A 24782-nucleotide genomic window follows, 5' to 3' on the forward strand; every position below is an offset into this window, starting at 1 on the left:
AAGCTCTAGGCTGGACCTGGGAGAGTCTGTTGATCTCGTATATCTGGACTTCTCTAAAGCATTTGACACCATGCTGCATAATAGGCTGATGTATAAAATGAGAAGCTCGGATTGGGTGAAAACATGTGCATATGGGTAAAGAACTGGCTCAGAGATAGAAAGCAGAGGGTGGTAATAAATGGTTCATATTCTGATTGGGCCATCGTCATTAGCGGGGGCCACAGGGTTCAGTACTAGGCCCCATTCTGGTCAATATATTTAACAATGACCTGATAGAGGGGCTGCACAGTAACATATCAATATTTGCAGATGACACAAAATTATACAATATAATCAATGCAACGGAGGACAATGTGTGGCTACAAACGGACCGAGATAAACTGGGGGCTTGGGGGGGGGGAAATGGCAAATGAAGTTCAATGTTGAAAAATGTAAGGTTCTGCACATGGGCAGAAGAAATGGATGTCACCAATATACACTAAATGGGGTACTGCTAGGGAAAAGTGATATGGGAAAAGACCTGGGGGTACTAGTGGACTGTAAACCTAACTGGAGCAATCAATGCCAGTCTGCCGCTGCAAAAGCTAATAAAGTCTTGGGGTGCAGTAAAAGAGGTATAGAGGCGAGGGACGAGAACATTATCCTTCCATTATATAAGGCACTTGTCAGGCCTCACATGGAATACTGTGTACAGTTCTGGTCACCAGGGCTCAGGAAAGATGTTACAGTACTGGAGGGGGTTCAAAGAAGGGCGACTAAACTAATACATGGAATGACGGGACTGGAATACCCAGAGAGGCATCAAAACTGGGATTATTCACCCCGGAAAGAAGACGGCTAAGGGGCGACCAAATAACTATATATAAATCCATGAGGGGACAATACAAGGATCTCTCCATGATCTGTTTATACCCAGGACTGCGGCAGTAACAAGAGGGCATCCGCTACGTCTAGAGGAAAGCAGGTTTCATCACCAACACAGAAGGGGGTTCTTTACTGTAAGAGCAGTTAGACTGTGGAACTCTCTGCCTGAGGATGTGGTGATCGCAGAATCCATAGAGGAGTTTAAAAGGGACTAGATGTGTTTCTGCAGCGGAAGGATATTACAGGATATAAATCTTAGGTTAGTTGTTAATCCAGGTATACAGGCAGGTAGGATCTATTAGGGGTTGGTCCAGGGAACAGTCTGATTGCCATTAGGGAGTCGGGGAGGAATTTTTCCCCCAAAAGGGCTAATCGGCTCCTGCTCTTGGAGTTTTTTGCCTTGCTCTGGATCAACAACACAGGAGGATAAACAGGCTGGACTGGATGGACATTGTCTTCATTCGGCCTTACATACTATGTTACTATGTGAGGGGGGGGGGGATATATAGCAGGGCAGTGTCAGACTGGCCTGCAGATGGTGCTAGATCGGCATTCTGACACCTGCAAAAGGAAAAGTAAGGGTAAACACCTGATGGGTGTAGCAGGAGGTGGCTACAAAAGAGCTGGTTTATGCCAGAAACTGAGAGACTTTGGCTGAGAGAGCCAGAGAGGCGATGAAGGGAGCCGCATCAGGGACCTGAAGCCTGGGGTCCAATGCATTCCAGTTGGGTCTGCCACCCTGTCTAACAGAGGAAGACACCCTCCAGACACCCCAGGTGGGCTTAGTGACAGGACTCGGTGAGTTGTGAACCTTAAAGCTATTTTGGACTGTGTATGATTTGTGGTGTGCTGTGAATAAAGGCTGGCAGGAGCCCATCAAGTGCTGTCACACCCCGCAGCAAGATGTGGCAAAAGAGGCAAAATCTAAAAAAAAACCCTTGGGGTGAGGAAGGGGTGGTGCCGCAGCAATGACCAAGGGCCTTTGCTCAAAAATATGGCGTATTAATTGACTTTGAGGCCATTACCAAAAAAAATGAAAGCAGGTAAACATTTTGCATTTGTAATAAAGGATATGCCAAACCATATGTGCCGTGGCCATGGAGCCTGTGATCGCGTATCAGGTGTAGGTGCTATGGTCTGACAATGTGCAGGGAAATCAAAGACTAAGCAGCAAACATGTATAGACTAAGCTACAAAGGCTACACAGGAAAGGGATGAAAGATAACGACAGATGATGTGACCTAGAGACAGACGAGAATTTACCGCAGAGTGACCAGGAGTCTTTCCTCAGCAGAGATACTGTCACGCATGTTGGTATCTCTGTCGGTAATGCTGGCACACGCCACCTCCAGAAGTTCATCGAACATGGCGAACGACAAAAGGCGATGAACTTGTCCGGGTTCTGCCTCAGGTATGCGTATAGGGAGTAAAGCAGCCCAATCCATTCACGCTGTGACCCCATCGGATGCACGCGGTACCTCCTAGTCCTCCTCCTCCTCCTGACTGGCCTAGGACTATTGCTAGCACTAGGCTGGTCCCTAGCAAGGTAGCCAAATGCATCCTCTGGCAGGCAAGCCAAAAGCCTACATACACGCAACATCAACCAGGTACAGTAATATCATCTCGCAACGGCATGTCTCCAAGTCCAGTGATGTCACGCACATCCAGGCCGAAGCAGAATGAAGAACAGGCCTCATTACCACCAATTTATAACACCTTGTAGTGGGCTGGAGCACGATGAAAAAGTTCCGGCCGATCAAAGATTCATGCGCATTTTGATCCGTACTGCGATTATACTCAGGTCAGATGGTCGTTTTGGCGGCGAGGGTAAACGCTGCTAGGTGCAGATTTTTTGCCGTGACGCCAGCCTCGGTCACACGATTCTTTTTGAGCGCATTAGTTATGCGCACAAAAAATCGTGTGCCAAAACGCCCGTGTGACTAAGCCCTAGGAAATGAAAGCTGTGCTGTGATTGGTTGCTATTGGCACAAAACTTTCAGAGGAAGTTGGTAAGTTTTCGATTCTTAATTCCGCCAGTATTCGTTGCCTGGTGCTGAAGAGCGTTCATGCAAAATATCACTCAAATCGGACCAGAACTGCGGATCTGTATACGACAAAAACGGATGGATTTTGCATTTTATATGTATGTAGTGGCCCAGAACACCATCCTGGTCCCTTCCATAAATGTCATACATGTACTGTCTTATGTGGATGCACTGTGTTATGGGAATACATCATATTCCAGAAGATTTCAGTGGTTTGCTCCCGATTGGTTATAATGAGAAGCTTCATGCTTGAATATATGTATTTGGACTGACTGATGTTATCCGTCAGCCTCCAATACCCTTCTGCTTTATTCAAAGAAAATACAATATACAAATATAATTGACCATGATGCACCAACCCCCCCCCCCCAACATCATAACAATTCATGATTGGCCTAGTATGTAATGACGCTAATGATTAACATATGTTAACGCCCCACGTGTAAGTCAGTATGTGAACACGTAATTCCTATATACCCCCAGTCGCATAGACTTTATTAATATTCCAATCTGCACCACAGGAATGCAGTAAGATAAGAAGTTCCTCCCCTTGTTAGCTAGCACTGGGAAGATGTGTAGGGGTTAGGCTCAACATTGTACTTGTACATGCCAGGGTATAATATTGAGCTTGTCAACCATTTAACTGCTAGCTATTTCCTATGATGGTGGCTATAAATATATATATGTTTGCCTAGTCTGATTTAAGAAACACATTTATATGATTACTACAACAACTGTGCAAAGCTGTCACGTCATTTTCTGTATGTGTGTTGCACAGCTGCAGTGTCTGAAGGGTTAACATTCATAAAATCATTGCCTGTCAGCTCTGTCTGCTGAATGTATCTATTCTCTTGTGTCATGTGGTACAAGTGAGGTTATATAAATGTTAGTGTCTGAGAGTGGTAAAGGAATCCATCTTCAAGAAAGAGAGTGCTAACACAGAACCGAATGGAAGCACCTTTAGCTTCCATGTAGGTGAAGATGGAAGAGGAAGAGTGACATCCCACAGCTTTTGGAGTGTGGATGTGAGGAGTGAGTCCCAGCAATAGAGAGAGAAATGCTAGGATTACCGCACAGAGGTACTTGATTGTGACACCCACGCGTATGCTGTGCGGGGTGGATCTCGGCTAAGCCTTCTTTTTGAGTAATTGTTGCCAGAGTGTCTGCGGAGTGACCCTTACCCCCCTTCCTCCTTTTGAGTGCTTCCAATCCAGAACTGGTGACATATACAGTAGATAGCGTGGACTATAGGGCCGTATTGATCCTGTGTATCCTTCCTACCTCTGAGCTCTAGCCTCTAGTAAAGTGAATTGTGCCAGTAATTACCTGTTGAACAAGTTTATTTCAAGTAAAAGTTATACCGGGCCCTAACCCTTCCTAAGGACCCGAGGTACTACACACAAGTCTCCGTGTTTATTACTCTGCCATATGGAACAACGGTGTGTGGGAACGGTGGCATCATGAGTGATATCTACTACAACCCCCCTCATCCCCTTTATTGGCACGCCCAGCCAAAGGAGTGTTGAAGCTTGGCTGGCAATCTACACCGGCCTTAGCTGCTTGTCATCCCTCAGGGACCAGAGCATAGTAAGTGCCACTGTGACAACCCCCCCCCCCCCCCAGCTCTTCACGTTAGCCAGGTGCCCAGGGTCACCCCTCTGGCGTGTTGGATATAAAATATGATTTCTGGAGAAGTAATGACTCAGATACAATGCAGATGATGATTCAGGTTTATTAGTGGTGATTACAGTCAGGATTAATGTGTTGCTTGAAGGAAACTACCGAAATTTCGAAGCCTCTTCTGTCATCTCCATCAGGAAACCTTGAATACGTGATTTGGAAAGCAATGGTTGTACATGAAGTCACAGATCTAGAAGACAGAAGAATGTGCGCATAAGATTGGTGACTGCCCTTTATGAGTGCTACATATAAAGCTGCCTGTAGATGGCAGAGCTGGATTCCACATGTGGAATTCAGCAGCGGGATCTGGCCCTGGGAGCAGCGGCCTCCCGCGTGTACCTTATTACTTTTGTTTCAATTTTCTTTTTTAAAACAACCACTGGGCGATGACACAGGATCCGCGACTTTTCCACAATGACATTGCTGAAAGGCCGCAGATCGGACGGGCTTCTATTGACTTCAATGGAAACTGTACACATGGAATCTGCGGAAAAAGGGAGCTTCCCCCTGCATGTCACTCCCAGCTCCCTGGCTCCACCGGCCATCGGTTCCCTATGTATCGCTCACAGCTCCCTGGCTCCACCGGCCACTGGTCCACTATGTATCGCTCACAGCTCCCTGGCTCCACCGGCCACTGGTCCACTATGTATCGCTCACAGCTCCCCGGCTCCACCGGCCGTCGGACCCCCTATGTATCGCTCACAGCTCTCCGGCTCCACCGGCCATCGGTCCTCCTATTTATCGTTCACAGCTCCACTGGACACTGGTCCCCCTATGTATCGATCACAGCTCCCCAGCCACCGGTACCCCTATGTATCGCTCACAGCTCTCATGCTCCACCGGCCATCGGTTCCCCTATTTATCGCTCACAGCTCCCCGGCTCCACCGGCCATCGGTCTCCCTATTTATCGCTCACAGATCTCCGGCTCCATAAATAACAATGTGAGGAGATATCATGTCACCGTGAGGTTGCCCCTCCAGGTAGCCATGTTACTGTTGTCATGTTACTATTGTAGTCTTTCTTATGGACCACATGCTGACAGTTGTAAGCAATGGTCTTTTTCCACAGGCCGACAGTTGTCTAAATGCCTGTAGTAGCGTTGATTTCACCACTACCATAAGGTCGTTCACTTTCGTGAAGAGCGCTTACACAGACAGACCTCAGCACTGGACTGTGGGCTTCTTGCTCCTCTACTATGTGAAGCGAAGAGCAAAGAACGTTTACACGGAACAACAAGCCCGCCGACCAGCGATGGTTTTTATACTGACTTAAAGTCACCGATAACGACTTGCGAATGAACAGGGAGGGATGTTTTTGCATTTACACTTCATGATTGTTTGGGATTTTCCGACAGCTGGACTTGGGGTCAGGAAAGAACTTCTCTCTGCAGAGTGTTGATCCGGGGATTTTCTGACAGATCCTGGAACATGGACCTCTTGCCCTGTTTCATTTTCTTATTGGAGGAATAAGAAAAAATTTGCTAGCTCCTTCCTGCCCCAGAAAAGAGGGAAACGTAATGAAAAAGAAAAATAAACTAAGAACAACAAACGCAGAAGGAGTGAATGGCAATATCCTTTCGCTGGTGAACTGGATCCGAAAGGAGCGCAGGAATTATTTTATTGTTTTGAGAAATTACTTCAGTGGGTTACACCGAGAGTGTGACACAGACTCCTGGCTGCTCTCCTGATATAGCCCATCAGGATACGTGGATACGCAGGGAGACGTTTGGCACTAAATCTATCAAAGCGGACCTGGATGTGGAGATAGTGGTGGAGTTCAGGACCGGGCTCCACTACACACCGGGTGAGTCCATCCTAATTTATCACCCATTTGGGCTGCTTTCCATCCCAAGTGGCGCTATCCTAATTTATATTTATTATATACTTATGCCAGTGATTTTGTCCACTGGAAGGGGTTAAATGCATGAGCATTAACACGCTCAGTCTCTTACGCACATGCGCTTCCATCTGCGTCTCCAACTGTGAGCATGATCTCTCTCAACATAACTTCATCCTCCCCTGGCTCCAGCATACACGGACCATCAAAACTAGAGGAGCGGTGATGGAATTGGGCTGTGAGAGGAGACTCAGATGGCAGCATGTGTGTGCGAGACTGACGTTTGTTCATGCATGTAACTGCTTCCAGTGGCCAGAATATTAGGAATGGAGTCAGACGGCCCTAAACACACACTGGGGCACAGGGGTTTATTGCCAATTGGAGACACAAGAAGTCCTAGTAGTATTTGGGGCCACAGAGGGAGTCTTATTACTAAGAGGGGCCACATAAGGGGCTTACTTTTAATTGCTCCTATTAGTGGTGCCACAGAAGGAGTCAGTATTAACAAGTGGGACCACAGTGGGCACATTGTTATTATGAGGGGGCACCGAAAAGCTGATGTGTTAAGAGTTTGAAGCAGCGGGCCGGGGACAATATGCAGACCGGAGTCGTGGCTGGTAGAAGTTTCAAAGGTGGATCAAGACGGACAGCTCCAAAAAGAGATATCAGCTATGATCACTGGAGGTAACTGCACTGTAATCACTATCACTGTGTGGAGCCGCTATTTGAGCACATCATTTGGTAACTATGATAGAGAGATAGAGAGAATTATTGCATCTTGATGCCACCGGAAGCTAGGGGTTTGACAGGAGGAACGCCCCTCTGACACCCCCAGCTCCCGACTGGCTCAAGCCTTGAAAGTCGTAGCAGCGTCTCCATTGCTTTTAGCTGACCCTGCAGACTTAGGCTGAGGGTTAGTTTTCCTCTTAGGCTTATATTATGAGCTGTGAATGCTGGCATGTTACAGCTGGAACCTGGCAGCCTTTACAGTGTATCATCTAAGGCTAAGACGAAAAGGAACCCTCACCCTAAACCAGCACGAGTGACGAAAAACAATAGAGATGCAGCACCTATGACTCTCACCATTGGGTCCAGCACCACTACTCCAGGATGGCTCCCGGCCATCCGGAGGATGAGGCCTGTCACTGTCTATTGCATCCCGGCTGCCTGCTTCCTGCAGCCCAGCCTCCTCTGCTCTGTTACGGCTGTTCTCCTGCGCACATTTACTGGCCATGTGCCGCCGCAGACGCTCCAGCTGCTGTCCCGCAGATCCCTGATGTGGTGCTGCAGTCTGCGGCCAGGCTTCTGTCACAGTGTATGTCCCCGCCTCTGTGGCATCCCTGCGCGAGTTGAGCATGACATTGGAGGGAGAGGGGGCCACTGTGGGTCTGCTGCCGCTGGCAATTTTAAAATTACATCTGGGAGAGGGGAGTGTCACGCTTGTTTCACGTAACCGGGGAAGAGCTGGGGTGGCGTGGCTGCAACAGGGGGCCGCTGTTAGCTGCTCTGCTCCAAAAAAGCCTTCCTTTGTGGGTTGCCAGGACCTGTAGGCCAGCCAGCTGTGCAGCCGATCAGGTACATGGGGCATCACCCTCTGTCAATCTTGGCTCCATCAGGACTTCCTGGAGGCGTCAAGATTAGGGATGAGCGAGCGTACTCGGAAAAGCACTACTCGCTTTATCTGTGTTCACCTCGTGACTATACTAATGCCTATTTATGTTGTGTGTCAGTCGGAGTTGTGTAGAGCTTGAGAAAGGTAGTTGTACCTACTGAAACGCGTTGCTCGAAGATCCCTGTATGTGTTCCCAATAAAAAGAAGGAATTGATTATCCTGGATCAGAGTCTGATATCCCTAGGAGCGCGGACAGCCGTTTTTCTTCCCTGTGGTTTGCTTTATCCGAGTATCGCTGTGCTCGTCCCTGAAGATTCGGGTGCTGCTGCGGCTGACAGGTGAGTCGCAGCGGGGAGCAGGGGAGAGCGGGCGGGAGAGAGGGAGAGAAAGATCTTACCTCCGTTCCTCCCCGCTCTCCCCTGCAGCTCCCCGCTCCGTGCCGGCACCCGAATCTTCAGGGACGAGCACAGCGATACTCGGATAAAGCAAATTACTCGAGCGAGTAGTGCTTTTCCGAGTACGCTCGCTCATCCCTAGTCAAGATACAATAATACCGAGAGAAAGTGAGACAGCGAGAAAGAGAGACAGCAGAAGAGCGAGAAAGAGACCGCGAGAGAAGGAAAGACAGGCTCTACAGACATCTCGCGCATGCGCAGAAGAGAGAATGGAATGCCGTTTACTAGCCTGGACCGTAGTAAACATGGAAGGAGCTGGAGGTAGCGTGTTCTATCTTATGTTGTATGGAAAACTACTAGACAAGGAGGATGAGCAGTAAGGTAATTATGCTATACACCTGCAGGTCAGCTCTGGTGATTGGTGGGGGTTCTTGTAAAGGAGGTATATATGTTGTTGTTTATGGAGGAATAAACTTCAAGTAATGCGATACGCTTGGAATGCTGTCATCTTCTTTGCTTACATTGGATCACTTTTTGGAGTCTTGGGCTCTGACTCCTAAACTTTGGCGTGCAGTCATAAGACTTGTTAGTAGAGATGAGCGAGCACACTGGTCCGAGCTTGATGCTCGTTCGAGCATTAGGGTGTTCGAGATGCTCGTTACTCGAGACTAGCACCGCGCGGTACTCGAGTCAATTCCATTTCCTTTCCTGCATGTTTAGCACCATTTTTTAGTCAATAGACATGTAGGGAAGGCATTACCACTTCCTCCAGTGACGTTCCAGCCCTATCCCACCCCACAGTAGTGAGTGGCTGGCGAGATCAAGTGACCGCCAAGTACTTAAAGCGGTCCCGACCACGGCTCGCCTCAGACACACGCTGAAAGAGATTAGAGAAAGTGCTACTGCTTATTTAGGGAAAGTGTTAGTGTAGGATCCTGAACAGCATTACTGTTGTGGTTGCTGGGAGCAGTTTTGCACCAAATTATTTTTTTCATCTCGGGTTGTGCAGGCTATTACAGCTATAGTGTTCTCAATCTGCAGTCTGTAATACAGAGTATAGGGGCAGTACTGGTGAGGCAGGGACAGTGGTAGTGTAGGATCCTGTCTACAAGAACCCCAACGGTCCTTCGTTGGGCTACCTCTGACCGTCTGCATTTTACAGGTTGTCTGATGGGAGTTGTAGTGCATCACTATTGCATGGCTAGGCCAGTTTGCAGCCTTCCATATAATTTTTTTCTGGCTGCAGTTAGTGTTACAATACCGCTGTCAGCCTCCAACTGTACGCCAATAATTCCATAATTTCTTACACCAGTCTGTGTCTGCCGTGAACTTCACGCACCGCGTACGGCCACAGTCACTGATATAGGGAGTGTCATATACATGCTATATAGCCTGTATTGTTTTTCAAAAAATTTTAAATAAAAGCTCCTTCTTACGGCTACCTCTGACCGTCTGAAATTTACTGGGTGTCAGGTGGGAGTTGCAGTGCATCAGTATTGCACAGCTAGGCCTGTTTGCAGCCTTCCGTATTCTTTGTTTCTGCCTCGAGTTAGCGTTACAATACCGCTGTCAGCGTGAAAGTGTACGCAAATAATGCCATAATTATTTACACCGCTCTGTGTCTGCTCTATTCGTAATCCACCATGCTGAGGGGTAGGGCTAGGGCTACAGGACGTGGACGTGGGCGAGGACGCAGAGGTCCAAGTGAGGGTGTGAGCACAGGCCGAGTTCCTGGTCCAGTTGAATCGCAGCCGGCTGCTGCGGGATTAGGAGAGAGGACAGTTTCTGGGGTCCCCAGCTTCATATCACAATTTATGGGTCCACGTGGTAGACCTTTATTACAAACAGAGCAGTGTGAGCAGTTCCTGTCGTGGATGGCAGAAAATGCATCCAGCAATGTATCGACCACCCAGTCTTCTACGCCGTCCACTACTGCAAATCTAAATCCTCTCGCTGCTGCTTCTCCTTCCTCCCAGCCTCCTCACTCCATGAAAATGACACATTCTGATGAGCAGGCAGACTCCCAGGAACTGTACTCGGGCCCCTGCCTTGATTGGGTAAAAATGGTTCCTCTCTCACCTGAGGAGTTTGTCGTGACCGATGCCCAACGTTTGGAAAGTTCCCGGGGTCCAGGTGATGAGGCTGGGGACTTCCGGCAACTGTCTCAAGAGCTTTCAGTGGGTGAGGAGGATGATGATGATGAGACACAGTTGTCCATCAGTGAGGTAGTTGTAAGGGCAGTAAGTCTGAGGGAGGAGCGCACAGAGAATTCGGAGGAAGAGCAGCTGGACGATGAGGTGACTGGTTTGCTAAGCCAACTGAGGACAGGTCTTCAGAGGTAGGCAAGTGCAGCAGCAGTACAGGTTGGAAGAGGCAGTGGGGTGGCCAGGGGGAGAGGCAGGGCCACAGCAAGGAATCCCCCAACTGTTTCCCAAAGCACCCCCTCGCGCCAAGCCACCGTGCAGAGGCCTAGGTGTTCAAAGGTGTGGATGTATTTCAGTGAGAGCGCGGACGACTGACGAACAGTGGTGTGCAACCTGTGTCGCGCCAAGATCAGATGGGGAGCCACCACTACCAGCGTCACCACCACCAGCATGCGCAGGTATATGATGGCCAAGCACCCCACACGGTGTGACGAAGGCTGTTCACCGCCTCCGGGTCGCACCACTGCCTCTCCCCCTGTGCCCCAAACTGCAACACAGATCCAACCCCCCCTCTCAGGACACAGGCACGAGCGCCTCCCAGCCTGCACCCGCACCCTCATCTCCGCTGTCCTCAACCCCATCCAGCAATGTCTCTCAGTGCAGCGTCCAGCTGTTGCTAGCGCAGGCGTTGGAGCGAAAGCGCAAATACGCTACCGCACGCTCAAGCTTTAAACATGCATATTGCCAAATTGATCAGCCTGGAGATGCTGCCATACAGGCTTGTGGAAACGGAGGCTTTCAAAAGTATGATGACGGCAGTGGTCCCACGCTACTCGGTCCCCAGTCGCCACTATTTTTCCTGATGTGCCGTCCCAGCCCAACACCAGCACGTCTCCCGCAACATCAATCGTGCCCTCATCAATGCGGTTACTGGGAAGGTCCACATAACCACGGACATGTGGACAAGTACTGGCGGGCAGGACGAGCATATCTCCCTGACGGCACATTAGGTGAATTTGGTGGAGGCTGGGACCAAGTCAGAGCCTGCGACCGCACACGTCCTACCCACACCCAGAATAGCGGGTCCTACCTTGGTGCTGGTATCTGCGGCGGTCTATGCCACCTCCTCTAAACCGTCCCCCTCCTCCTGCGCAACCTCTACTTATCAATTAAGAAATGTGAGCAGCACGTCGCCAGCAGTCGGTGTGGCGCGGCGCGGCAGCACAGCGGTGGGCAAGTGCCAGCAGGCCGTGCTGAAACTACTTAGCCTTGGGGACAAGAGGCACACGGCCTCCGAACTGTTGCAGGGTCTGACAGAGCAGACCGACCTCTGGCTTTCGCCGCTGAGCCTCCAACCTGGTATGGTCGGGTGTGACAACGGCTATAATCTGGTGGCGGCTCTGCAGCTCAACAGCCTAACACACCTGCCATGCCTGGCCCACATCTTCAGTCTGATGGTTCAGCAGTTTCTGAAAAACTACCCGCACTTGTCTGACCTGCTTGGCAAGGTGCGCCGCGTCCGCGCACATTTTCACAAGTCCACCACGGACGCTGCCACCTTGAGGACCCTGCAACATCAGTTTAATCTGCCAGAGCACCGACTACTGTGCGACGTGCCCACACGGTGGAATTCTACGCTGCACATGATGGCCAGGCTCTATGCGCAGCGTAGAGCAATAGTGGAAAACAAACTCCAACATGGGCGGCGTAGTGGTAGTCAGCCTCCCCAATTCTTTACCGAGGAGTGGGCCTGGATGGCAGACATCGGCCAGGTCCTCGGAAGATTTGAGGAGTCTACCCAGATAGTGAGCGGCGACGCTGCGATCATTAGCGTAACCACCCGGCTGCTATGCCTGCTGATGAGTTCGCTGCAAGGCATAAAGGCCGACGCTTTGCGGTTGGACCAGGAGACAGGGGATGACAGTATGTCACTTGATAGCCAGACCACCCTCATGTCTATATCTGAGCGCGTATTGGAGGAGGAGGGGGAGAAGCAGGAGGAGGAGGAGGGGGAAGAGACAGCTGGGCACACTGCAGAGGGTTCCCATGCTTCTTGCCTCTCATCTGTTCAGCGTGTATGGCCTGTGGACGAGGAGGAGCCTGAAATGTCTTGCGTACTGGCACTCTGGCACACATGGCTGACTTCATGTTAGGCTGCCTTTCTCGTGACCCTCGCGTTAGACACATTCTGGCCAACATGGATTACTAGATGTACACCCTTCTTGACCCTTGGTGCAGGGAAAACCTTTCCACTCTCATTCCCGAAGAGGAAAGGGGTACGAGAGTGATGCAATACCACAGGCCTTGGTGGACAAAGTGATCACATCTGACAGTGCTAGTGGCAGAAGGCGCAGTTCCGAGGGCCAAGTAGCAGGGTAGGCGCGGAGATCAGGCAGCATGTTCAGCGCAGGCAGGGTAACACTCTCCATGGCCTTTGCCAGCTTTATGGCTCCCCAGCAAGACTGCGCCACCACTCCCCAGTCAAGGTGAGGGAGTACGTAGCCAATCGTACTACCGTCCTCCGTGATGCTTCTGCTCAATACAACTATTGGGTGTCAAAGCTGGACACGTGGCACGAACTTGCGCTGTATGCCCTGGAGGTGCTGGCTCGCCCTGCCGCTAGCGTCTTGTCAGAGAGGGTGTTTAGTGTAGCTGGGGGAATCATCACGGGCAAGCGTACCTGCCTGTCAACTGCCAATGCCGACATGCTTACACAAAAGCTGGATTTCCCCAGACTTCTCTTCTCCACCAGCGGAGAGCAGCGGAAGCTAAAGATTCTTTTCGCTGCAACCGCAGATAAAAGCACTCTTCTCTATCACCGGAGAAACGGGGCATTTAGGTTTGTCAATCTGTCTCTAACATTAGTCCTCCTCCTGCTACTCCTCCTCCAGAAACAACATGTCATCGCGCGGAATGGCCAATTTTTCTGCGGCCGAAAAGGCTCATCAATTTTCCAGTTTCAAAAGTATTGAAACTTTAACATGAACCAATTTTTTCAACATGGCTGCCTCCAGGCTCTGTTACAAATTAAGCAACAGTGAGCTGTATCTTTCAAAAAATTGTTATGGGTTTCACCTGCCCCCTCGGTTGATAAATTTTTCAGAGGTACACTAGTACTCTTGGTACACTTATTTTTCGGGCCCACGCCTACACTCTTATCCAACTGATTTTTCCGGCCTTCGCCTATGCTCATCGTACCCCAATGTTTCAGACGTTGGCCTATACTATTACTACGGAAATTTTACTTGGGTCTGCCTGCCTATACTTCTGCTACAGAAATGTTACAGGGGTCTGCCTATACTGCTGCTACAAAAATGTTACAGGGGTCTGCCTATACTGCTGCTACAAGAATGTTACTGGGGTCTGCCTATACCGCTGCCACTAAAATGTTACAGGGGTCTGCATATACTGCTGCCACTTAAATGTTACAGGGGTCTGCCTATACTGCTGCTACAAGAATGTTACAGGGGTCTGCCTATACTGCTGCTACAAGAATGTTACAGGGGTCTACCTATACTGCTGCTACAAGAATGTTACTGGGGTCTGCCTATACTGCTGCCACTTAAGTGTTGCAGGGGTCTGCCTATACTGCTGCCACGTGAATGTTACAGGGGTCTGCCTATACTGCTGCCACGTGAATGTTACAGGGGTCTGCCTATACTGCTGCCACGTGAATGTTACAGGGGTCTGCCTATACTGCTGCCACTTAAATGTTACAGGGGTCTGCCTACACTGCTGCCACAAGGATGTTACTGGGGTCTGCCTATACTGCTGCCACTTAAATGTTACAGCGGTCTGCCTATACTGCTGCTACAAAAATGTTACAGGGGTCCGCCCATACTTCTGCTACAAGAATGTTACATGGGTTTGCCTATAGTGCTGCCACTTAAATGCTACAATCGTCTGCCAAACTTCTGCCACGTAAATGTTACAGGGGTCAGCGTATACTTCTACTACAGAAATGGTGCTGGGGTCTGCCTATACTTCTGCTACAGAACTGATACTGGGGTCTGCCTATACTGCTGCTACATAAATGTTACTGGGGTCTGCCTACACTGCTGCCACAAGGATGTTACTGGGGTCTGCCCATACTGCTGCCACTTAAATGTTACAGCGGTCTGCCTATACTGCTGCTACAAAAATGTTACAGGGGTCCGCCCATACTTCTGCTACAAGAATGTTACATGGGTTTGCCTATAGTGCTGCCACTTAAATGCTACAATCGTCTGCCAAACTTCTGCCACGTAAATGTTACAGGGGTCTGCGTATACTTCTACTACAGAAATGGTGCTGGGGTCTGCCTATACTTCTGCTACAGAACTGATACTGGGGTCTGCCTATACTGCTGCTACATAAATGTTACTGGGGTCCGCCTATACTTCTGCCACGTAAATGTTACAGGGGTCTGCCTATACTGCTGCTCCATAAATGTTACAGGGGTCTGCCTATACTTGTACAGAAATGGTACTACTGGGGTCTGACTTTACTCCTGCTACCGAACTGTTAGAGGGGTCTGCCAATACTTCTACTAAAGAAATGGTACTGGGGTCTGCCTATACTACTGCATCCGAAATGTTACTGGGGTCTGCTTATACCTTTTCTACTGGAATGTTACAGGGGTCTGTTTATACTAGGTGTACACACAGACTTCCCATCGCGGTGTTTTACCTATCTGGCCCAAAAACACTCACTGACTAGGGCATGAATTGTGGGCCGATGCTAATATGTATTTTCTCTCGTGTTACCACAGTTATCTGTGAAACTCGTTTGGGCCACTGAAGAGGAGCGTTACTGGCTTAATGAGACGTGCGCAGCTGTACTAGCATCGGAGTCCGCTCTATGCCCGCTTTTGCTGAGGGTGTGTGCCGTGGCCTATGTCTTTGGTGGAGTGAAAGTCTGCCATGTTTGGGCACTGTAATTTCTTCATGTTTATTACTTTCTTTTGGTTCCTTCTGCTCGCCTATGCTGTGGGTGCACACAGACTTCCCATGGCAGTGATTTACCTGTCTGGCACAAAGTCACTGACTGACTTGGGTAGGGTACAGAGTGCAGATGCCTTTCCCCTGGCGGTGTTGATTGAGGTATCCGACACCAACACAGAATGAATAGTGTGAGGGGACCCGGATTGCCCATTGCTATGTAACTCGCGGCACCTTGGGTCACACAGTGTGTTTGCTGGGACCGAGCTGGACCAAGGGCCTGTTCACATACTTCCCACACAGGCTACAGCGGGTCCTAGTCATGGTTTCTTGGCCTTGTAAGGCCACCTCCTCCTCCTGCTTGGGGTCAGGGGATCAGCACTGGGTATCATGTATTTGCTATCGTGTTACCACAGTTATCTAATACACTGGTTTGGGCAAAAGAAGAGGAGTGTTACTGCATTAATGAGACATTCAATGCTGTGCTAGCATCGAAGTCCGCTTCATGCCTACGATTGCTGAAGCTGTTGGCCGAGGCCTATGTCCTCGGCGCTGTGTAAGTCTGCCATGTTTGGGCACTGTCATTTCTTCATGTTTATTACTTTCTTTTGGTTCCTTCTGCTCGCCTATGCTGTGGATGCACACAAACTTCCCATTGCGGTGTTTGACCTGTCTGGCACAAATACACTGACTGACTTGGGTAGGGGGCAGAGTGCAGTTGGCTTTCCCCTTGCTGTGTCGATTGAGCTATCCGACACCTAGACAGAATGAATACTGTGTGGGCACATGGATTCCCCATAGCTATGTAACTCATGCCCACGTTTGCAGCTCCTGACAGAGGTTGGCACTTTATTGGAATGAAGATCGAACGTCAATTTCTCATCGATTCTCAACAGCATTGTGGGCTATCACCCCGCCCCTTTTAAAGAGGGTCACTGCCTAGCCCTGCCAACCCTCTGCAGTGTGTGCCTCCGGTTCCTCCTCATCGCAGACGCACTTATAAATAGACATGGGGGTGGTGTGGCTATGAGGCCAGCGTGTGGCATGAGGGCAGCTGAAGGCTGCGCAGGGACACTTTTGTGTGCGCTGCGGACGCAGGGTCGTGCGGGGGGGGTGGGGTGGGGGGGAGCATGTAACCCAGGAGAGGTGGCAGCGGAGTGTCCCGCAGGCAGTGATTGTGCTTAGTTGGAGGTAGTGTGGTGCTTAGCTAAGGTGGGCCTTGCTAATGAGGGTTTGTCCGAAGTAAAAATTGTTGGGGGGGGGGGCACTCTTGCCGCTATTGTGGCTTAATAGTGGGACCTGGGAGCCTGAGATGCAGCCCTGCATGTTGCCCCTCGCCTGCCCTATCTGTTTCAGTGGCGTTTCCATGACTTTCATATGTTTTCCAGATTTTCATAAGTGAAAACCTTAGCGAGCATCGGCGATATACAAAAATGTCCGAGTCGCCCATTGACTTCAATGGGGTTCGTTACTCGAAACGAACTCTCGAGCATCGCGGAAAGTTCGACTTGAGCAACGAGCACCCGAGCATTTTGGTGCTCCCTCATCTCTACTTGTTAGGGCTCCAACCCATTTGCGTTTTTTTTTCACGCGTTATAGCTTGCCTTTTTTTTCATGCTATATTGCTGCTTCGTAAAACGCTTCTAGGTAATGTATGCTTTTCCCTTTTTTTTTTCTGCAGTTAGAGTATATTTTTGGGGTAGGGCTTATATTTCAAGCGCCCCCCTCCTCCTCCAAAAACATTCTCGCATGTGGTGCTACAAAATCATCATATTGCCTTGAGAAGACACAGTGATATCCCATGGACCAGTGATGCAATATCGCTGTGATTTTCTGGCAGCCCATGTGAAGGAGGCCTATATGTTTATTCTACAGAAAACTAAGCAGTGAGCGCTCAGCCAACTACAGCCAGCGCTTAGCCAATCAGCACAGCCGTTTCAGGAGGCTTGGATTTTTAAATCCCCGTCTGCTGAAAGAGCTCAGTAGCAGTGCCGGGGAGCCAGCCGAAGGACGTGGCTGACAGCAGGAGAGGTAACTTTTTAATTATTTTTTTAACCACTTTTTGATGATTATTGGGGAAGGGCTTATATTTCAAGCCCTTCTCCGATAATCATTCTGCAGGGCTTGTCAGAAACCACTGCTTTCAATGGGATCGGCAGCAGCAATTGAAAGCAATGGGATAGCATGCCGCTGACTTCTGCAGCTGTGGCAGAAGTCAGCGGCATTCTCCATATCTTTTCAATGGGGCTAGCGCTGCTGCCGCTGGCCCCATTGAAAGGACTGGCGATGTCGCAGTGATATTCCAGCGATTCTGGGATATCTGCCTGCGTTTTTCTCGCACTGTGATGCGAAACTTTAACTTTAGAATTGCATCGCAGTGGAGAAAAAAACGCCAGTGGGTGGGAGCCCTTAACCATCTCTATAGAAGAGCGTGAACAGACAGGCAGCCAAGGGAGTCACACAATATGTACTTGACAACTTAGCAGACAGAAGAGCAGTGTGAGCTCTGTAGCACACAAAAAAGGGTTGGCAGACATTAGAGAGGACATAAAAGCAGTGTGTGCTACGCAGCACCCAGCGGAGGACTACCAGACATAAAAGAGGACATGAGAGTAGCGTGTGCTCTGCAGCACCCGGCAGAGGACTACCAGACATAAAAGAGGACATCAGAGCAGTGTGTGCTCCGCAGCACCTAGCAGAGGCCTAGCAGATATAAGATAGGACATGAGAGCAGTGTGTGCTCCGCAGCACGCAGCAGAGGACTAGCAGACATAAGACAGGAAATGAGAGCAGCGTGTGCTCTGCAGCACCCGGCAGAGGCCTAGTAGACATAAGAGAAAACATAAGAGCAGGGTGTGCTCCGCAGCAGCCAGCAGAAGCCTAGCAGACAAAAAAAAGGACATGAGAGTAGGGTGTGCCCTGCAGCACCCAGCAGAGGCCTTGCAGACATAAGAGAGGACATGAGAGCAGGGTGTGCTCCGCAGCAACCAGCAGAGGCCTTGCAGACATAAGAGAGGACATGAGAGCACCGTGTGCTCCATAGCACCCAGCAGAGGCCTAGCAGACATAACAGAGGACATGAGAGCACCGTGTGCTCCATAGCACCCAGCAGACGACTAGCAGACATAACAGAGGACATGTGAGCAGCATGTGCTCTGCAGCACCTAGCAGAAGACTAGCAGACATAACAGAGGACATGAGAGCAGCATGTGCTCCGCAGAACCCAGCAGAGGCCTTGCAGACATAACAGAGGACATAAGAGCACCGTGTGCTCCATAGCACCCAGCAGAAGCCCTGCAGACATAAGAGAGGATATAAGAGCAGTGTTTGCTCCACAGCACCCAGCAGAGGACTAACAGACATAAAAGAGGGCATGAGGGTAGCGTGTGCTCTGCAGCACCCGGCAGAGGCCTAGCAGACATAAAAGAGGACATGAATGCAGTCGGTGTTCCGCAGTACCCAGCAGAGGACTAGCAGACATAAGATAGGACATGAGAGCAGCGAGTACTCCACAGCACCCTGCAGACGCCTAGCAGACATAAGAGAGGACAAGAGAGCAGCGTGTGCTCCATAGCACCCAGCAGAGGCCTTTGCAGACATAAGAGAGAACAAGAGAGCAGTGTGTGCTCCGCAGCACCCAGCAGAAGCATTGCAGACATAAGAGAGGATATAAGAGCAGTGTGCGGTCCGCAGCACCCAGCAGAGGACTAACAGACATAAAAAAAAGCATGAGAGTAGGGTGTGCTCTGCAGCACCCGGCAGAGGACTAGCAAACATAAGAGAGGACATGAGAGCAGTGTGTGCTCCACAGCACCCAGCAGAGGACTTGCAGACATAAAAAAATGCATGAGAGTAGGGTGTGCTCTGCAGCAACCGGCAGAGGGCTAGCAGACATAGGAGAGGACATAAGAGCAGAGTGTGCTCCGCAGCACCCAGCAGAGGACTAGCAGACATAAGATAGGACATGAGAGCAGCGAGTACTCCATAGCACCCAGCAGACGCCTAGCAGACACAAGAGAGCAGCGTGTGCTCCGTAGCACCCAGCAGAAGCATTGCAGACATAAGAGAGGATATAAGAGCAGTGTGTGGTCCGCAGCACCCAGCAGAGGACTAACATACATAAATAAAAGCATGAGAGTAGAGTGTGCTCTGCAGCACCCGGCAGAGGCCTAGCAAACATAAGAGAGGACATGAGAGCAGCGTGTGCTCCACAGCACCCAGCAGAGGACTAGCAGACATTAAAAAAAAGCATGAGAGTAGGGTGTGCTCTGCAGCACCCGGCAGAGGACTAGCAGACATAGGAGAGGACATAAGAGCAGAGTGTGCTCCGCAGCACCCAGCAGAGGACTAGCAGACATAGGAGAGGACATGAGAGCAGCGTGTGCTCCGCAGCACCCAGCAGAGGACTAACAGACATTAAAAAAAAAGCATGAGAGTAGAGTGTGCTCTGCAGCACCCGGCAGAGGCCTAGCAAACATAAGAGAGGACATGGGAGCAGCGTGTGCTCCACAGCACTCAGCAGAGGACTAGCAGACATAAAAAAAAGCATGAGAGTAGGGTGTGCTCTTCAGCACCCGGCAGAGAACTAGCAGACATAGGAGAGGACATAAGAGCAGAGTGTGTTCCGCAGCACCCAGCAGAGGACTAGCAGACATAGGAGAGGACATGATAGCACTGTGTGCTCCACAGCACGCAGCAGAGGACTAGCAGACATAAGAGAGGACATGAGAGCAGAGTGTGCTCCACAACACCCAGCAGAGGCCTTGCAGACATAAGAGAGGACATGAGAGCAGCGTGTGCTCCGTAGCACCCAGCAGAGGACTAGCAGACATTAAAAAAAAGCATGAGAGTAGGGTGTGCTCTGCAGCATCCGGCAGAGGACTAGCAGACATAGGAGAGGACATGAGAGCAGAGTGTGCTCCGCAGCACCCAGCAGAGGATTAGCAGACATAGGAGAGGACATGAGAGCAGCGTGTGCTCCGCAGCACCCAGCAGAGGACTAGCAGACATAGGAGAGGACATGACAGCACTGTGTGCTCCGCAGCACCCAGCAGAGGATTAGCAGACATAGGAGAGGACATGAGAGCAGCGTGTGCTCCGAAGCACCCAGCAGAGGCCTAGTAGACATAAGAGAGGACATGAATGTCGTTGGTGCTCCGCAGTACCCAGCAGAGGACTAGCAGACATAAGAGAGGACATGAGAGCAGTGTGTACTCCGCAGCACCCAGCAGACGCCTAGCAGACATAAGAGAGGACATAAGAGCAGCGTGTGCTCCGCAGCACCCAGGAGAGGACTAGCAGACATAGGAGAGGACATGACAGCACTGTGTGCTCCACAGCACCCAGCAGAGGACTAGCAGACTTAAGAGAGGACATGAGAGCAGAGTGTGCTCCACTGCGCCCAGCAGAGGCCTTGCAGACATAAGAGAGGACATGAGAACAGCGTGTGCTCCGCAGCACCCAGCAGAGGCCTAACAGACATAAGAAAGGACATGAGAGCATGGTGTGTTCTGCAGCACCCAGCGGAGGCCTTGCAGACATAGGAGAGGACATGAGAGCAGTGAGTGCTCCACAGCAATCGGCAGAGGCCTAGTAGACATGAGAGCAGTGTGTGCTCTGCAGCACCCAGCAGAGGCCTAACAGACATAAGAGAGGACCTGAGAGGAGGGTGTGCTCTGCAGCACCCAGCAGAGGCCTTGCAGAAATAGGAAAGGACAAGAGAGCAGAGTGTTCTCCGCAGCACCCAGCAGAGGCCTTGCAGACATAAGAGAGGACAAAAAAGCAGTGTGTGCTCTATAGCACCTAGCAGATGCCTAGCAGACATAAGAGAGGACATAAGAGCAACATGTGCTCCATAGCACCCAGCAGAGGCCTAGCAGACATAAGAGAGGACATGAGAGCAGCATCTGCTCTGCAACACCCGGCAGCATGAGAGCAGGGTATGCTCTGCAGCACCCAGCAGAGGCCTTGCAGACATAGGAGAGGACATGAGAGCATGAGAGAAAAAGCTAAAAGAAACTTTATATAGAAAAAGGCAAGATGTCGCATGAAGAGCATTATGGCTTCTCTCACAGCCTTCCTGGTTTATTTCTGGTTGACAATACACACAACGATGGGACTCGCTGCAATGTTGTTTTCATACGACTGAAATTCACACTAAATGTTGGCTCATCTGAATAACCCAAGAGAAACTGATGGGGTTTAACCCCTTAGTGACGGAGCCAAATTTTGGAAATCTGACATGTCACTTTGACATATCATAACTCCGTAAAGGTTTTGCATATCCAAGTGATTCTGACATTGTTTTTTCGTCACATGTTGTACTTCATATAGGTGGTAAAAATAGACTGATATAATTTGTATATATTTATTAAAAGCGCCAATATTGGGAACATTTTGAAAAAATTGTTATTTATTCACATTTTCAACTGTACTATCTCAAATATGTGCAAACATACCGTACAAATTTTTGCTAAGATATATATTTCCATCTGTTTACTTTATTCTGGATGCACATTTGAAAAACTTTCGTGTTTTTAACCATTTAGATGACGTACAAATTTAACATTACTTTTCAGCATTTTGAGGAACACTGTTTTCCTACACCAAGCCAAGATTGCAAAGGCTCATAGCTGTCAGAATGATAGATACCCCCCAAAATGACCCTATTTTAAAAACTACACCCCTTAATGTACTCCCTGAGGGGGGCAGGAGGACTTTGACCCCACAGTTTTTTCAGGAATTAATGCAATTTAAAGAAAAAATACAATTTCATATTTTTGCAAATATGTCATTTTAAAGACATGTATTTTTTCTATAGTGCACATAAAAAAGGGATTGACAACCCAAAATAGATCCCCCTGTTTCTCCCGTGTTCAGAAACATACCCATTTTGGCCCTAATCTTATGTCTCGATGCACAACGGGGCCCAAAACGAAAGGAGTAGTCGGTGGCTTTCAGAACAGAAATTTAGCTTGAAGGCTTTGTATGCCCCATTGCCCAATTGTAGGGCTCTTGAGCGGTCAAAACCATAGAGAACCCCCACAAGAGACCACATTTTAAAAAACTAGACTCCTTAACGAATTTATCTAGGGGTGTACTGTATATTTTGACCACAATGTTTTTGAATGAATTCAACCAAAGCAGAAGTAAAAAATTGTGATTTTCAGTTTTTTTGGCAATTCTGTCATTTTAAAAGCAGCTTTTTTTCTTCAGCACACAAATGAATGAAGCCTTGCATCCCAAAATGGATCCCCCTGTTTGTCCCGTGTTCAGAGACATACATATTGTGGCCCTAATCTTATGTCTAGATGCAGAACGGGGCCCTAAATGAAAGGAATAATTGGTGGCTTTCAGAACAGACATTTTGCATGAAGGTGATTTAGGCCCCATTGCCCACCTGTAGAGCCCTTGAGCGGCCAAAACCATTGAGGATCCCCACAAATGAACCCATTTTAAAAACTAGACCCCTTAACAAATTCATCTAGGGGTCTACTGAGAATTTTTACCCTACAATTTTTGAATAAATCTAAGCAATGCAGTAGGAAACAATTACGATTTTTTTGGCAATTGTGTCAATTTAAAAACAGTTTTTTCGTACAGCGCACATATAAATGAAGACTTTTACCCCAAAATGGATCCCCCTGTTTGTCCCGTGTTCAGAAACATACCCATAGTGGCCCTGATCTACTTATAGGACCCATGGCAAGGCCTGTAATGGAGGGAACACCCGTTGGATTGCAGGGCACAACTGAATATATTCCCGGCCCCATTGCTCACTTGTGCAGAAAAAAAAATTGACTCCCTAAAAATAATTCCCCCCCCCCCCCCCCCACTCCGCGCCCTTTTTGGATTTCCCCAAATCTTAGATAAAAGTAGTAATGTAAACTTTGTGGGTTTTTTTGAAGACACGGGTAATTACGGGGCCTGGTTGGGATGGGTACATCGAGCAATAAAACCGGGTATCCCCCCTCCTCTCATGCTTTTTGTGGGGTACTTCTGACCTCAGTGCCAAGGATGGGGTGTAAGGCTGGGTTCACACTGGGCGGATTTGCCACAGAAATTCCGGCCGGAATTTCGCTGCGGCAAATCCACCTACGCCACTAATCCTGGGCTTAGCCAGCCATGTGGACAATATTTCTCAGAAATCTCATCCACACGGGACGGCAAACCCACTGCAGCAAAGCCAGCATAAGCCGGCCGCAGCATGTTCATTTCTTTTTTTCTTCCGCTGCAGCCACGCTCTCCTCCATGGGAGCGCCGGCCGCAGCGGAGAAGTGAGCGGCCAGGCCGTTTTAAAATCCGTGGCTAAGTGCCGCGGGTTTTGAAGTAGCGGTATTCCCGGAAGAAATCTTGCTGTGGCCAAACAGCGAGATTTCCGCCTGGAATCTGCCCAGGGTGAACCCAGCCTAAAAAGTGGCGCTCTCTGAGTCTCTGTAATCTTGCGGAGGTGCGGCGGTCTCACAAAGAAGGCGCTCAACAAGCTGCTCCTGAAACTGCAGGAAGGCGAGCGTTCCCGGAGCTTCTTGTAAATGACGTATTACAGGTAGCAGTCTGAATAACACCGGGCTCACACGTCCAGATGTGGAATCCGCTTGTGGCGGCCCGCAGCGGATCCCAGCTGTGAGCCCGGCCGTGGCGCTGCATACAGCCACATAATGTATTGCGCATAACTGCCTAGTCACGCAGGCGGTCTTGCGCAGTACACCTATTTTTGGTTTGTATTTCCCGTGCCGTCGCTTGGCGATGACCCGGGAACCCGCAGCTCGTATACAATGTAGTATAATAGGCTCTAGGCACAATGGGCTCTATGCTGCGGATATCCGCGGTAAAATAGAACCTCCTGCGTTCTCTTTTCTGCGAGTGGATTACGTAATTCCGACCCACTAATGTGAGCGGAATTGTATAATCCAATGCGATTGATCTGCCTATTACCGCGGATCAGACTCATGCGTAATCCGTAATTCCTATCCGGTCATGTGAGACCGGCCAAAGGTAGATCGCTATCTTTTTAACATGTGACCGGGGACCTATCAATGAGGCCACCGGTCACTGCTCCAAGCACTCAGCGACTGTTGGTTGCCGGGAGGAAGGACACTTTAGGTTTCCTGGGCTCCCCGCCTCCTGCGCATGTGTCCAGCGTTTTGCTGGCGGTCGCATGCGCAGAATGTCGGGAAGGTCCACGGAGGAGGAACCTGTTGAGGTTTGAATACGGAGGCCTCTGTTAAAAAGTTTCATCTCCGCTCACCGATCGTATCGGTGAGGAGAGATGAAACTTCAACTTTTT

General features: G+C 49.6%; 1 long non-coding RNA gene across 1 annotated transcript in view; it reads right to left on the minus strand.

The window, feature by feature from the left end:
* Positions 1–4623: 4623 nt before the first annotated feature.
* The window catches only part of LOC136608932 (uncharacterized), a 40648-nt gene continuing 20489 nt past the window's right edge, over positions 4624–24782 (minus strand). Inside the window, exon 3 of the long non-coding RNA XR_010790036.1 lies at positions 4624–4779. This is a non-coding gene — a long non-coding RNA (uncharacterized lncRNA). The remainder of the gene's footprint in view (positions 4780–24782) is intronic.

The sequence above is a fragment of the Eleutherodactylus coqui genome, chromosome 1 (genome assembly GCF_035609145.1).
Source record: "Eleutherodactylus coqui strain aEleCoq1 chromosome 1, aEleCoq1.hap1, whole genome shotgun sequence".
Taxonomy (NCBI): Eukaryota; Metazoa; Chordata; class Amphibia; order Anura; family Eleutherodactylidae; genus Eleutherodactylus; species Eleutherodactylus coqui.